The following is a 16,591-nucleotide window of genomic DNA, read 5'->3' as shown; positions in this document are numbered from 1 at the left end:
TAAAGAGCTTTGTAAAGACTTTTTTTTTTTTTTTTTAATTTACTACTAATATTATCATGGGATTAAAAATAACAGACTTGGCCAAATCAATACTTATTAAGAGCATCTTAATAATTAACAATATCTTCACTTTCCCTTCTTTGGGGGAAGTCAGTCAATTATGGGCACAATATTGTTATAATATGTACCTTAAGTTCTCGCTTCAACAGCACATATACTAAAAATAGACTATGCACCTTAATAAGGATGAACCCCTAAACATATCTACCTATTTCTGAACAAAAAGAAATAGAGGATCTATAATAAACAATGACTTCTAGGTTTAGAAATGCTTCATGTAATGACTGCCTTAGTACCCTGGATATCTTAGAATCAGCCAGAGTCAGGATAAGCAAAAGTCTTTATTCTTGGTATTTTTGGGTCCCAGTCAAGGGATTACATATAGGAATCTCCACACTTCCTATCTCTCTCTCCACCTCCAAAGAATGATCCTGCTACTCCTACTCCACCTTCTGATCTCTCTCACACTTCTCTGTTTCCACCCTCAGATCCAGCCAGCACAGAATAGTTGAGGAGGGTCATTCTCCAAGCATATGTTAATAAAGTATTGTCTAATTGGTAATTAGCTTTAAGTGCTCAGCTATTCAAGTGCATCTCCTTTCCACTACTGCTTTCTTTTGTTTAGGGATGATTTTCTGTAATCTCTTTGCTAGTATTTTATTTAAGATTTTTCTATCAGTGTTCATTAGGGAGATTGATCTGTAATTTTCTTTATTTTCAACCTACCTGATTTAGGTATCAGTACCACATCTGTGTCATAAAAGGAATTTGGTAGGACTCCTCCATTCCCTAATTTTTCAAATAGTTTATATAGTATTGGGGTTAATTGTTCTTTATATGTTTGGTAGAATTCAGATGTAAATCTGTCTAGTCTTGGGGATTTTTTCTTAGAGAATTGATTAATAGTTTGTTCTTTTTTTTTTTTTTTTTTTTTTTTTTTTTTTTTTTAATGAGACTATTTAAGCAATTTACTTCCTCTTCTGTTGTTCTGAACAAAGTATATTTTTTGCAGCTATTCATCCATTTCACTTAAGTTATCAAATTTATCAGCATAAAGTTAAGCAAAGTAACTCTTAATTATTCCTCTAATTTCTTCTTCATTAGTGGAAACTTCTCCCTTTTCATTTTTAAGACTAACAATTGATTTTCCTCTCTCCTTTTTCTAATCAAATTTACCAAAGGTTATCTAATTTGTTGTTGTATTTTTTTCATAAAACCAACTCTTAGTTTTATTTATTAATTCAATAATTTTTACTTTCAATTTTTATTATTATTTTGCAATTTTTTTTGGAAAATTTTGGAAAGTCTTCATGAAAAATTTGAACTCCCATAGGGTCTAAGTTTGTTACAATATGTAGATGACTTTCTGCTCTTTGGAGACAAGGAGAGAAAAGTCTCTGAAACCTCAGAGAATCTCTTAAAGTTCTTAGGTGATAATAGGTAAGGGTATCACTCAAGAAATTACAGTTTTGGAAAGACAGGGAAAATATCTGGGACATCTGCTCAGTAAAGGAATTAGAACAAATAATCCTGAGAGAATTAAAGCTAAACAGAGATACCCATCTCTAAGACTAAGAGGGAATTAAGGAAATTTTTGGGATTGACTCATATGCACAAATAACAAAGGATGTGTATAAGAAACTACTAGAGCAAAAGTCAGAGCAGTTAGAATGGTTAAGAGAAGGAAATGTTTTAACAGTTAAAGCAGGCTGTGGTTACAGCCCCAGTATTGGCCCTGCCTACTCTTAAACTTTTCCTTCTGTTTGATATTGTAGATAAACTGCCTTGGGGGGTTAACTCAATTATGGGCTGGAAAAGGCAACCAGTTTGCCTTCTCATCCAAATTACTTGATCCTGTCTCCAGGGGATGGCCTAAGTGTGTACAACCTGTAGCTACAATTGCCTTGTTGGTAGCACAAATTCGAAAATTGACTTTTGGGGAGCATTGATAGTAAGCACCCCACATCAAGTTAGGACTATCCTAAACCAAAAGGCAGGTCATTGGCTGACTGATTCAAGATTTTATCAATACCCAATTACCTGGTTTGAATGGATATACAGTGAATTCAAGAGGTGGAGTCAGCAATGGAAGTTCTGAAAGACAAGTAGAAATTGCCAGTATATAGTCTCTTAGAAATCTAGGTAGAATCAGAGGAAGGCAGAAACTAAACAAACAAATTATAAGTGTGTGTGTGTGTGTGGGTAATTCCTACAGGAAACACCCTACAGATAAAACTGACTGAAGGACTTTCTAGGATAAATCTCTTACTGTTATTAATGTAAGACTGAAGTCAATACTTATTTAGGATATGTGATCCTTGAAAACTACATTCATTTGAAGCTTTGATTGATGAGACTTGCTATTTGAGACAATATCTCTTGGGATTGTAGCTGATATGATTGTCTAGCAAAGTCATCAAGTCAGTGATTCACCATATGAGAGAAATGTTTCACTATCACTCTGATGAATGTGATCTTGAACTATTACAGGTGGAGGTTAATATCTTCACAAAAGTTGGAAAGACAACTTTAGTCTCTGCTTAGGAGATATCCTTCTGACTCAGTTTCCCAGGGGTGTTCCTTTTCATAAAAACCCACCTGATTATTCCTGAGTTGCTTATAAGATGGAATTGTTAACTATGAAACAAAGCTTTTCTCCGAGCTTTTTCCTCTCATGGCAAGCTTCTTTAATTAGAGTAAGTGACCAATGTAAGATCTTGTAGTTTTCAATTTGAAAAATATGGTCATTTTATTCTAGATACATAGGTAAATGAATATTTGGTCTAGTCAATCTATCTATGCAATCTATGCATGAATCTGTATAAAATAAGGTCCTTAAAGGTTTACCCTGAAAGATGACTCAACTCTATGTCCCTTTCCAGCTTGAAGTAGTCATGATTCATTCCTGTGGAAGACTGAGATCTCTGTCCCTTGTCCCCAGAATTCCATCACCCCAAAGGACAGAAGAAGTGGATTGATGGGTTCAAGCTGAGGATCTACTCAGAATCATGTACATAATTAAGGATTGGGGGAAGTTGTTTTATCTTCTTGTTTGCACCAAGTTTATTGTATTATTTTTTCTTAATCCTTTCAGATTACACATTTTTAGTTTAAAGAGAAATGTTAAATAAGAATGGTTACTTTTGAGGAGGATTAAAAATATAGATGAGGAATATAAGATGATCTTAAAAGGTTTGAAAAGGGGGGAACAGAAAAGATGTGAAAATCAAATCATTATTAAAAAAGGAAATGGAGAAATTGTGAAAACTGCTGAAAAATTAGTTTTCCACAATGTTGCAAGCTTTGCAGTAGTGTGGGATTGGGATAGTGGGTTCCACTGACCAAGAGATTTTCAGAATGTGAGAGGTTAAGGAAGATAAGGATTCACAGAACAATTAAGTGCTCAATAGAAGTCTTGAAATTGGGGGCCTAGGAAGGCACAGGTAGATTCAGCCAATCTTGTGGTTTTAAGAAAACTACAAACAAGATAATAGCTCATCTAGACCAAACTAGTTAGGGTAAATGACCTGACTTAACCAAATCACTATTGTGCCTGCTTAATAGGCTTACTGAATATTAACTAATTCACCCTAGAGGAATAGTTTTCCCCCATTTTTGAACATGGGATGTATGATGGAGGGGAGAGTGTATTTTATACATATTAAGAGGAAATATGTAGTGGGAGTATCAGAAAGACTGTAACCCAGATAAAATGGACCAATCCATTTTCTGAAGGGAGGAGCTGTGTCACATGAGCAAGTATAGAGATTCCATTTCTGTACTCAGTGATCCCTCTTCCCAAAGAGGAGTGATGCCCATTTCTGGCCAGAAATGTTAAGATGATTCCTTAAAATTCTTCTTTAGTAAATTTTCCTTGATATCTGATTTTCAGTGTCGAGTGTTATTTTTAACACCATGATGATAATAGCATCAAAACTGGTCCTATCCTATATCACGGGAAATTGACTAGTATATGGAGTTAGATGAACATATTTTTTGTATGGGAGAATGAAATAAAAAGACATCATTTTAGCCTTTTCTACATAACCTCCCTACCTCATTCCCACAGATAGATTTTCAGTAGCCTTAGATCTCAGATGTTGCTTCCAATGAAATGCTGACTGTTTTGTTTCTCTGAATATACCCATTTAACATTTAAAGGTGTTCTAAGGACACAGCAAAACAAAGAAACTCCAAAAAAGAAGATTCGGCATCTTGAAGTCTCACTAATCACAATTGATTTGGACATAATCCATCTATATCAAATTTTTATTACAATAAGTTAACCTTCAAATGAAAATTTATTAGTCCTTCCAAAAATCACACAAAAAATTCTCACAATTTTTTTTTTGCTTAAAACATATCTTTCTAAAAATGTTTCCCTTTTTAAAAGCAGCTTAAATTTTATCATGGTGTTTAAAGGAATGATCACTAAAATTTTATGAAGTAAATTATTTACAAATCTCTAAAATAACAAATATATCTCTCTTATTCAACTCTAAACCAAAAATCATTACTATTTGAATTTAAGAATAAATTGGCAAAAAATTTATAACATTTCTTTAGTCAAAAAATGCTTATAACAGAAATGAAATTAAATTTTTATAAACCACAAAAAATTATAGCCAATTAGACTAGTCACAATAAAGTTTAAGAGGCCTTTAAAATTTTACTCAATATTTTTTTCTTCCCTTTCTCTTTAAATATATAGCTAGAAATCAAGACAAATACATTCTAGAATCCATCATAGTGAATGAGTGAGAATTCACATAAATTTCAATTTAACACGGATAACTGTCCCTAAAGGTATTTTGTATTAACCCCTTAAAAAAAATTAATTTTTATATTTGGAGGTTCTTAAAACTAAGTTGCTTCAAGATGTTCCTCCATAGTTTATAGACAATAAACCTAAAATGAAACCCACTTTACATTATAAGTAAGCTTGAAAATTTCATTCGGATTTTGTGCAAGAATTCTCATATTAAATCCCATTTAATCATCAGGAATTCCACAACACAGAAAACTTTTGTATAAAATTGATAAGAATATGTGATTAGATGATTGTAAGAATCTTTGTAGGTTTACAAAGGAGAGTTTACAATGTATTTTCTTTGTACAGTTACCAATCTTTCCTTTTTAAAATGCCTATATAAATATTTGATTAAAATATTAACTCCAAATAACTTAGTTAACAATCCATTAATTTTCAGAAGTGTCAGTCAACTAATTTTAGGTGAAATTTCCTCTTAAACATAGACAAAACTTAGATGTTTATAACTTCTTAGATATAGGCATTAGAATAGAATATTACAATATGTGGTCTGTGATGAGGGTTGCAGTCCCTTTGAGAAACTAGTCCTTCAGATATAGTTATTCCTTTCTGATTCCCAAGCCCTCCTAGCTGATGCATTATCAATTCAAGAATCCACAAGAAGGATTCATAAATCCTGGTCAAAAGCACCCCTTTGAATTCCAATAGGAGATATCCTGGCTCTCTCCCATCCCCCACCTAGCAAATCCCCTAGCTGAAATCCAGGGAAGAGACAACTTGGGACTCTACCCATAGGCCCCTTTAGCTAAATCTCATTATATAAGAGCCAAGCTGGAGTCCTCTCTTTGCACGGGTCTAAACATGCTGGCACCATATCTTGCATGCCAAGGATCTCTGTTCATTGGAACACTGTTTCTGGTGCCCTCTTATCCCTACCTTCACCTTTACTAACTAGACTTTTAACCTTACTTTCCAAGCCCCATAATAAACCTCTTTTATCAATCTAGGTTTTTGGGTCTGTAAATTCCTTTATAGGGGACTCTTGCCCTGCCATTAGACCTCATTTAATTCTGTATCTTTACGCCAAATCCAAAAGGGTTGTAGGGAAGCTCTATTTGACTCCCTGTACCCTGAACCTGCCACTAGACCTCATTTAAACTCTAATTTTTGTGTGTATATATTTTTCTCCTTCATTTTTTGAGAACTGTTTGCTCTCTATTTTTCTGCTAAAGAATGACTTTTGGTTACATATTTACATATATATATATATATATATATATATATATATATATATATATATATATATATATATACACAAAAACTCTAATTTTATTTAGGTACCTCCAATTCTAACCTCATCATTCAGCAGGACTAATAGAATGACCTAATCTAGACTATAAGAGTAATTGCTTCTTACAACATAGCTGATAGTTATTTTCCAAATAATATAATATATATTTAAAAAAAAGGAATATAACAACACCAAAAACAGCTTTCTTGGCAACATTGTAATAATTATTTTTTTTTTGTTTTTTTGTTTTGAGAGTTTCTGATTTTAGTTTGGGTAAAATTTGCTGTCCCACACAATCTCAACATAGGCATTATATGTGAATCACATGTTAAAAAGCCACATGAAGTCATCAAGTATGAAGAGATTACATCCAATTAAAAAAAAAAAGGTAACATTCATCATCCCTTCACTTACAAATTAAAAGTGCTCATATTTTGTGTATATATATATATATATATATATTAATATGTAACCAAAAGTCATAGTCATTCTTTAGCAGAAAAATAGAGAGCAAACAGTTCTCAAAAAATAATTGCAGGGGCAAGTAGGGGCACAGTGGAAAGACCACCAGTTCTGAAGTCAGGAGGATGTGAGTTCAAATTTGGTCTCAGATACTTAACACTTCCTAGCTATGTGACTCTGGGCAAGTTACTTAACCCCAATTGCCTCAGCAAAAACAAAAAAAAAAAAAAAATAGTAATTATAACAATAATTGCAAGCTATTAATGATCATGTGGGAGAGAAATTTCAAATCACTAGTAATAAGAGAAATGAAAACTTCATACTCCATAAAGCAAAGCAAAATGATAGAGGTGGTAAAGTCTAATTCTGATAAAATGTTTCTATTCAGGAACCAACAATCAGGAGAAAAGTAAACATAACCAGGGATGTGCTAGAGCCATTTCTAACAAGCTTGGCAGAGCTTAGTGTTATATTTTCAGTGTGAGCACTTCCACATCAGCACTCAGCATTCTCTGAAAATCAAAACTTGCATGAATTAACATTTTATTCATGGTCTAGACTTAAGAAGTATTACCAATGCAGGTTAAACCTAAAAGAGTGGGTCCATATATTTCACCCTCTTCTAAATGCCTTTTGGTAAACATTCATAAGAATATTCTTGTCAACAGGGGAGGATTCTGCAAAGATGGCAGAGTAGATCCAAAAATTCCAAGCTTTTCAGCTTTCCCTCAAAAACAAAACAAAATTGTATCTTAGTGTGAACATAGATATGGTTCATTCATAGATCAGAAGGCTTTAAAAAAAAAAAAAAACCTATTCTCAAATGGATTTGCATCGATTTTGTTCCTAATTCTTTATTACTACAACAAAAATAGTGCTCTAATAAAATTTTTAGTTTTTGTGAAGAATATTTTCTGATCAATAAGTTCCTTTCTTGGCAAGCCAGTAATAGAATCTCTTGGTGAAAGAAAATGAACATTTAGTCATTTTATTAATCTTGGTCATCTAATTTTCTTTACAACTTCAACTTTGAAGGTAGGAATTCCCTTGGATGGTTAAATTCAGAGTATTAAATATTCAGAGCCTTCCATACCTATCTGAACAGACTTTTAGGAATCCTTGAGAACGGCATGTATTCACTTTAGCGGCTCTCTAAAGTGGTAGCTATTTTTCCCATTTGATTCCAAGTTCCATGGTATAGATTTCTTAACCTCAATCATTCTTGTGAAATCCCACTAGTTTCACTAACTTAGACTATGGAGATTTTCAGCCTACAATATCTTTGGCTGATCTCATTTCCCCTTTTTTTCTAGATCCCCTTTTTTTTTCATTTCCTTTCTACCTTAGAATCTAAGCTCCTTCATTGTTTGTTTGTTTGTTTTTTGTTTTGTTTTGTTTTGTTTTGTTTTTTTTTTTTGTTTTGTTTTGTTTTGTTTCTCCTCCCAGATTATTTTTTACCTCCCGAATACAATCCTTCCTTTGCAACAGCAACAACAACAAAAAAATTCGGTTCTGCACATATATATTGTACTTAGGAAATACTATAAGATATTTAATATGTATGGGAATGCCTGCCATCTAGGGGAGGGGGTGGAGGGAAGGAGGGGAAAAACTCGGAACAAAAGGGAGTACAAGGGATAAGGTTGTTAAAAAAAAAAAAAAAATTACCTATTCATATGTAGTCAAAGAAAATGTTATAATTATAAAAATCAATAAAAAATAAAAAAAAATGTACACACATACACACACACACACACACACACACACACACAAAAGAATCTAAGCTCCTTGAAGGTAATGGGTATTTTATTTTTGCTTATATCTGTATCTCTATCAATTAGCTCAGGGTCTAATACATAGGAAGTGCTTAATAAATAAATGCTTACTGACTGACCAACCAAAAGTTGTCCATCTGAAATAGCATATTACTTTTTTTTAACACTACAAAATAGAGGTAACTTCAATTCAAAGTGCATTTTATCAGAGTTGAAGTTAGGGTAGAAAATTTTATTTATGCTGGAAAAATGACCCACATGGTAATTTACTACACTATACCAGTGACAGTACTGCAGTTTGAAGAGTGATAGTTTTATAGAAAATATACAAATAAATAAAATCAACAGGAATAAAATTCATTATACCCTGAAGAAAAAGAATAACAAAGCTAGACTTCTCTCTAAGCAGGTCTTTTTGGTCACAAATTTGTAGAAGAAAACTTTTTTTTTTTTTTTTTTTAAGCATTCCTTTTTAATTTTAATTTCATGCTTTGATCTGAGAAAACTGGCTATTTCCATCCCCTGGAAAAAAATTTTTTAAAAATGTCTTTAACATATTTATTTATTATTTGTAGAGTAGTGTATTATATTAAATGGCACTTTTGATGTTGCTATCTACATTTTCTTGAGATAGGATTGATTAAGAAGTATTTAACAGAGATCCCTGTCTTCTTAGTGAAATGATTGTAAGGTAAAATGTTTCAATGGTAACAGTTTTTCCTAGATTGATCAAGCAAATACAAGAAAGGTAAAGCCCTAAGAATTTAAAATTTTAAAGAGAAGATACCTGCTTTTAAAATGTCATAGGCTCAGTGTTACAGAAAGAATCTATTTCCATTTGTTCTGTAACAGGAGACTTCAGAAGAGCAGTCAACCAACCATAGCATATACAGGTTGTTTCAGATGGTTGATATATGTGAGACTTTGTGTTCAATACCACCTCAAATTTATTTGTAAAACAATGCCAGCAAGAATTTATGATGTGATTAGAATGGAAAATTATACACTGTCACTTTGATTTGGAACATTCTAAGAATTAGATTTACAGATGAAATAAAAGGATTTGCTATCTCATTTTAAAGGTGTATAAACCACTAAATTACAGCATGGTGAATTGTTCACAAAGCTGATTTGATTAAGTTGAAGAAAAGATAAAACATTTTATTATGAGGCATGAAGTTTGACATAATGCATTTTGGTTATAATTCTTTGTTACCAAGTTATCAACATTTTTCTCATTCTTCATATCTCTAAACAAATCAAGTAATCTAAAGTTATTAGTTATGAAAGCAAATTAGTTGAATTATTCCCTTTCAAATTTACTTTAGAAAAAAAAAGAGAAATGCTGAAAAGGAGGAATAAAGGGTTAGAGAAAAGAAAAACTTTAAAACTATTGGAAAAGTTAGGTACAATTTAGAGTTTCAAACTTATATGGAATTTAAATTTTACAATATAATTGCAACTATAAATCTGAATATTTTATAACTATATATGATTTGTTTTAGATTATAGATAAATCTGAGTTGCAAAAATAAAATTGTACATTTATGTTAAAGCTCTGTTTGTATATGTAAATAGATAGACAGAGACACAAATAGATAGATATACAGATTTTCTCCCATCACTACTATATATAACATAAATAAAACTAGAAAATGAAGTGAAATTATTTGTCAAGAAAAATAGTAGGACATGGTGGACATTTTTTAATCATGTAAATTCTTATTCTTATACTGATTAACTTCTTAGATTTGTATGATAAAAATATATTTCCTAGGAAATTGTGAAATAATTTTCTAGGTTCCTATTAGAAGTCACTATTTATCATATATCATATGTATGTATGTATGTATGTAATATGATGTATATAATGTTATAAAACCAAATATCATATGGATATGTATTAGAAATTGTTTTTATAACGGTATATGTCAGTTTTGTAATTTGTAAAAGTTGCTTAGCAATTATATAGTCACAACATTATCATTCATCCAACTATATTTTCTTCTAGGAGCAAAGATTCGGCAATATTAATAAAGGGAATGAACAAATAGGGATGAGATACACCATTTTTATTTCTCAAAAAAAAATGAATCATTTATTGCCATTTATCTTTAAAATGCTGTTGCAGCTCAGATATGTGGATGTTTAAAAGCTCATTGTGTTTTTTTCTAATTATGAACTTTGCAAACACATTTAAAGATGAATGAGAGTACTGTCTGTCTTCAGAATCAGCCAAAGCTTTCTTAAACTGACACCTAGAAAAGAACTGCCTTCAAAGATTCTAGAAAAGTACTGCCTTTGAAAAGCTTCTTTGAAAATAGGAGCTTTAATATCCCCAGGTTGTTATAGTTAGCATATTTATGAGTTTAAATATCATCATTCCTAAGTGTAGAAAACTAAGAAGAAAATGGCGAAGTAAGAAAAATAAATTGTAAGAAATAAGAGGAAAATCTATTGAAATAAATAGAAAATGAAGTCAGAAATTTTCTGCCCTGCAATAATATTTCATCACTGAATATTTGGAAAAGAGTTTTATAACTTTAAATAGATTTAAAGCACATAGAACTTATGCTTAAAGGGCACTCAAATTGTGCATATTCTTTAATATCCATTAGTACCACTACTATGTCTGTATCACAAAGAGATCATAGAGTGAAAAGGATGTATTTGTGAAAAACTATCTATAGCAGCTCTTTTTGTAGTGGCAAAATATTGGAAACTAAGGGGATTAAGGAACTCATTAATTGGGAAACAATTGAACAAAAATGATATATAAATGTAATGTAATACTACTGAACAAAAAGAAATGATGAACAGGCATATTTTTTGGGGGAGGAAGTCTGGAAAGGCTTGTTTGAACTGAAGCAAAGTGAAATGAGCAGAACTAGAGAAATATTATACACAATATTAGCAATATTTTGTGATGATCAGCTATGATTGTCAGCTCTTCTCAGAAACATGATGATCTAAGTACAACATATTCACAAAAGAAAAATGGCATCTATAACCAGATAAAGAAATGATGCACTCTGAATGCAGATAGCATATTTTATTTACTTTAGTTTTTTCTCATATTTAGATTGTTTTTTTTTACTTTTGATATATTTTTTCTTTCATATCTGTGATTAATATAAAAATGTTTTATATGGTAACATGCATATAAACTATATCAAAATGCCTATTTTTGGAAGAAGGAAGGAGTGGGAGGAAGGGACAAAAATGTGGATTTAATGCTAAATTTTTTCTAGGCATGCAAGTTTGGAAAAATAAGTTACTTTTTAATATATTTTTAAAAAATATAATCCTAACAAAGTCACATGTTCATATCAAAATGGCTTATATATAACAGAAATGAATTAAGTACTTTTTCTAGTAAGGGACAGTACTAGAACCATACATGTTTCCTCAATCCATATCCAAACAGATATACATCAACAACTTGGGCAAAATTTCATTTGAACTGTTATGGAAAGGAACACAAAAGAAAAGAAATAGCTAATACCTTGAGTTTAGCCTTGGACTCTTCCTTCTAATCAATTCAACCAACAAATATGTATTGAGTACCTACTATGTGCCATCCAAGACACTGAGGAGTCAAAACAAAAGTGAAACAGTCTGCAATTTTGAAGCACTCTTCCATCATGGTAGATGTCATATAAATATATAGATCTATATTTAAGGAGTTATAAAGTGAATTTGAGGGGAGATATGGTACATTGAATGAACCACTAAGTGTCTCATGAAGATTCTAAGACAAGGAAATAAATTCCTGATTTGGAAAAAAAAGCATTTGTAAAGGCACAGAAATAGGAAATTCAGCAACAAATAAGAGAGACAGTAAGAAGACGAGTTTGACTGAATTATGAGAAATAGAGCAACAGTATTTGGTAAAGATGGGAAAATCTATTAAAATCAAATTGTAAAAGGAAATAAATGACAAGTAGATCAATGTTCTATTCAATCCTAGAAATAATAAGATGCTAACCCTTTTTGCCCTCCACCATTTCCCAATATCTGTCCAAGCTAGTCTTTGTTGCTTCTGTCAACCCTTTCTACTTTTGCTTTCAATCTTTTCCAACATCAGAATCTTTTCCAATGAATCTTCTCATAATGTGGGCAAAGTATTCAAGCTTAAGTTTCAGTATTTGCCCTTCCAGCAAATATTCTGAATTAATTTTCTTAAGTGATCTGAGCTCCTTATCATCAAAGCAATTCTCTAAAATCATCTCTAGCACCACTATTTAAAATCATTAGTTCTATGATGCTCAGCTTTCCTTAAAATGATGCAAGTCTACTGAAAAAAACAATATCTTTGACCATATGGGATTGTCAGGAAATGACTATCTCTGCTTTTGAGCATGCTGAATAAATAACTTTGCTTTCAGAGCAAACATCTTTAAATTTTATGGCTGCAGTCATCTTCTACACCAATTTTTGAGTCCAAAAATAGAAAATGTAACACTGCTTCCACTTCTCTCTCTGTTTGCCATGATGACATGACAGGACTGTTTTCATCATGTTAGGAGTTTTTATTGTATTTTGCTTTGTTTTCTATGTTAAGCTTAAAGCTCACTTTTGTACTTTTCTCTTTAACTCTCATGAAGAGTTTCATCTCTTCTAGTACCATCATAGTATCTTTTCTGCATATCTGAGGTAAGTGATATCTCTCCTAGAACCCTAATTTTGGTTTTTGATTTATTTGGCCTGGCACTTCACTAATATCCCCTATGTACAAGTTTAATTAATAAGGTGAGGTTTTGTAGTCTTGCTTAATTTCTTTCCTAATCTTAAATTTCATGCTTGTTGCTTCTTTACTTGCAAATGGGTACTTCGAGAAATAAATAAGATGATCAGGAACTTCTATCATTTTGAGCAGTTTCCAGATTTTGTTTTGATCCACATGGTCAAAGGCTTTCAGGTAGGCAATGTAGCAGAAGTTGATAGTTTTTGTTTTTTTTTTTTTTTTTTTTTTTTTTTTCTTAGAACTCTTGTTTTCTAATAATTCAGTGAAGGATGGCAATTTGTTCTCCAATTGTTCTGCCTCTTCAAAAAAACCCACACTGTTCTTTTGGCAATTCGTAGTTCACATATTGCTAGCATGTGTAATCTTATCTATAAAACCTCCCTGGCACAATTATTTGATAACTTGAACAGTCTTTAGTATTTTGATTTTTTTGAATTTCCACATAAATTAATCTTTTACAACCCAGTGACCACTATTGAATTTTCAAAACTTTCTGACCTATTGAGTGTAGCATTTTAAGAGCTTTTAAATTTAAAATTTTTTAATAGTTCAGTTGGATTTTTGGCACTTCCATTACTATTATTGTTAGTAATTATTCCTAAGGTCCCTTTTTCTTCATACTCCAGGAAAATGAAGAAGATGTAGGAAAATTGGAAGACAAATGCTTTGTTGATGAAGTTGTGAAGTGATCAAAATATTTTAGAAAGTAATTTGGAATTATTTACAAGAGAATATAAATATATGCACAAACTTTGATCCAGCAAAATCACTCTTAAGTCTCTATCCCAAAGAGATCATCAAAAAAAAAAAAAAAAAGGATCTCTGTTTAAAAAATATTTATGATAGTTCTATTTATGCTGGAAAGAATTGGAAGTTGTGGGATACCCATCACTTGGGTAATTGCTGAACAAATTGTGGTAAATGAATGTAATGGAATAATATTGTGCTAAAAGAAATGATAAGCCCCCAACCAAAAATTAAACTTGAAATACAAAAATTAAAAGGAGAAATCAATAATATTGAAAGTAAAAAAAAAAACTATTGAATTAATAAATAAAACCAAGAGTTGGTTTTATGAAAAAGCCAATAAAATAGATAAACCTTTGGTAAATCTGATCAGAAAAAAGAAAGAGGAAAATCAAATTGTTAGTCTTACAAATGAAAAGGGGGATCTTTCCACCAATGAAGAGGAAATTAGAGAAATCACCAACAAAATGCCACAGCAAGAGATACAAAAAGAAATCCCATTCCAAACAAATTTTGAGAGTATAAAGTATTTGGGAATCCATCTACCAAAGAAAAGTCAGGAATTATATGAGCAAAATTACAAAACACTTGCCACAAAAATAAAGTCAGATTTAAATAATTGAAAAGACATTCAGTGCTCTTGGATAGGCTGAGCGAATATAATAAAGATGACAATACTCCCCAAACTAATCAATTTATTTAGTGCTATACCAATCAGACTCCCAATAAACTATTTTAATGACCTAGAAAAAATAACAACAAAATTCATATGGAAGAATAAAAGGTCAAGAATTGCAAGGGAACTAATGAAAAAAAAAAATTAGAGGAAGGTGGTCTAAGTGTACCTGATCTAAAGTTATATTATGTAGCAGCAATCACCAAAACCATTTGGTATTGGCTAAGAAATAGACCAGTAGATCAGTGGAACAGATTAGATACAAAGGACAAAAAGGGGAACATCTATAACAATCTAATCTTTGACAAACCCAAAGATACCAACATTAGGGATAAAAATTAATTATTTGGAAAAAACTGTTGGGAAAACTGGAAATTAGTATGGCAGAAATTAGATATGGATCCACACTTAACACCATATACCAAGATAAGATCAAAATGGGTCCATGATTTAGGCATAAAGAATGAGATAATAAATAGATTAGAGAAACAGAAAATAGTCCACCTCTCAGACCTGTGGAGGAGGAAGGAATTTATGACCAGAGGAGAACTAGAGATCATTATTGATCACAAAATAGAAGATTTTGATTACATCAAACTAAAAAGTTTCTGTACAAACAATACTAATGCAAACAAGATTAGAAGGGAAGTAACAAATTGGGAAAATATTTTTAAAAGTAAAGGTTCTGACAAAGGTCTCATTTCCAAAATATATAGAGAACTGACCCAAATTTATAAGAAACCAAACCATTTTCCAATTGATAAATGGTCAAAGGATATGAACAAACAATTCTCAGATGATGAAATTGAAACTATATCCACTCATATGAAAGAGTGTTCCAAAACACTACTGATCAGAGAAATGCAAATTAAGACAACTCTGAGATACCACTACTCACCTGTCAGATTGGCTAAGATGACAGGAACAAATAATGATGAATGTTGGAGGGGATGTGGGAAAATTGGGACACTAATACATTGCTGGTGAAGTTGTGAAAGAATCCAGCCATTCTGGAGAGCAATTTGGAACTATGCCCAAAAAGTTATCAAACTGTGCATACCCTTTGACCCAGCATTGCTGCTATTGGGCTTATATCCCAAAGAAATACTGAAGAGCGGAAAGGGACCTGTATGTGCCAAAATGTTTGTGGCAGCTCTTTTTGTTGTAGCTAGAAACTGGAAGTTGAATGGATGTCCATCAGTTGGAGAATGGTTGGGTAAATTGTGGTATATGAAGGTTATGGAATATTATTGCTCTGTTAGAAATGACCAGCAGGAGAAATATAGAGAGGCTTGGAGAGACTTACATCAACTGATTCTGAGTGAAACGAGCAGAACCAGAAGATCATTATACACTTCAACAATGATACTGTACGAGGATGTATGCTGATGGAAGTGGATTTCTTCAACATAGAGAAGAGCTAATCCAATTCCAATTGATTAATGATGGAAAGAACCAGCTACATCCAGAAAAGGAACAATGGGAAATGAATGTAAACTGTTATTTTTACCTTCTGAATCCAATTCTTCCTGTGCAACAAAAAATTCGGTTCTACACACATATATTGTATCTAAATTATACTGTAATATATTTAACATATATAAGACTGCTTGCCATCTGGGGGAGGGGTTTGGGGGAGGAAGGGAAAAAATCTGAATAGAAGTAAGTGCAAGGGATAATGTTGTAAAAAATTACCCATGCATATGTACTGTCAAAAAATGTTATAATTATAAAATAAAATAAAATAAAAAAAAAAAAAAAAAAGAAATGACCAGCAGGAGGAATACAGAGAGGCTTGGAGAGACTTACATCAACTGATGCTGAGTGAAATGAGCAGAACCAGAAGATCACTATACACTTCAACAACAATACTGTATGAGGATGTATTCTGATGGAAGTGGATATCTTCAACATAAAGAAGATCCAACTCACTTCCAGTTGATCAATGATGGACAGAAATAACTATACCCAGAGAAGGAACACTGGGAAGTGAATGTAAATTGTTAGCACTACTGTCTGTCTGCCCAGGTTACTTGTACCTTCGGAATCTAATGCTTATTGT

The sequence above is a fragment of the Sminthopsis crassicaudata genome, chromosome 3 (genome assembly GCF_048593235.1).
Source record: "Sminthopsis crassicaudata isolate SCR6 chromosome 3, ASM4859323v1, whole genome shotgun sequence".
Lineage (NCBI taxonomy): Eukaryota > Metazoa > Chordata > Mammalia > Dasyuromorphia > Dasyuridae > Sminthopsis > Sminthopsis crassicaudata.
The sequence above is the reverse complement of the archived record's forward strand: the minus strand, read 5'-3'. Positions refer to the sequence as shown.